Here is a 371-nt window from a genome sequence, read left to right on the forward strand (position 1 = left end):
AAAGAGAGAGATGGTGGGGAGGAAGTCAACAGATGTCTCCAACTAAGGGAGGAGACCAACCCTCATATTGTCTTATGCCCAATTTCTGCCTCCAAAGAAAGAAAAAGTAAAAACTAAAAGGCAGAAATGAAATCCACAAGCAGACAGCCCGGCACCACACCCTGGGCCTGGTAGTTAAAGATTGACCCCTGACTTAATCAGTTATCTATAGATTACAGACATTGTATAGAAAAGCACTGTGAAAATCCCTATCCTGTTTTGTTCCGATCTAATTACCGGTGCATGCAGCCCCCAGTCACGTACTCTCTGCTTGCTCCATCGATCACAACCCTCTTCCGCGCACCCCCTTAGAGTTGTGAGCCCTTAAAGGG

The sequence above is a fragment of the Piliocolobus tephrosceles genome, chromosome 7 (genome assembly GCF_002776525.5).
Source record: "Piliocolobus tephrosceles isolate RC106 chromosome 7, ASM277652v3, whole genome shotgun sequence".
In the NCBI taxonomy this organism is placed as follows: Eukaryota; Metazoa; Chordata; class Mammalia; order Primates; family Cercopithecidae; genus Piliocolobus; species Piliocolobus tephrosceles.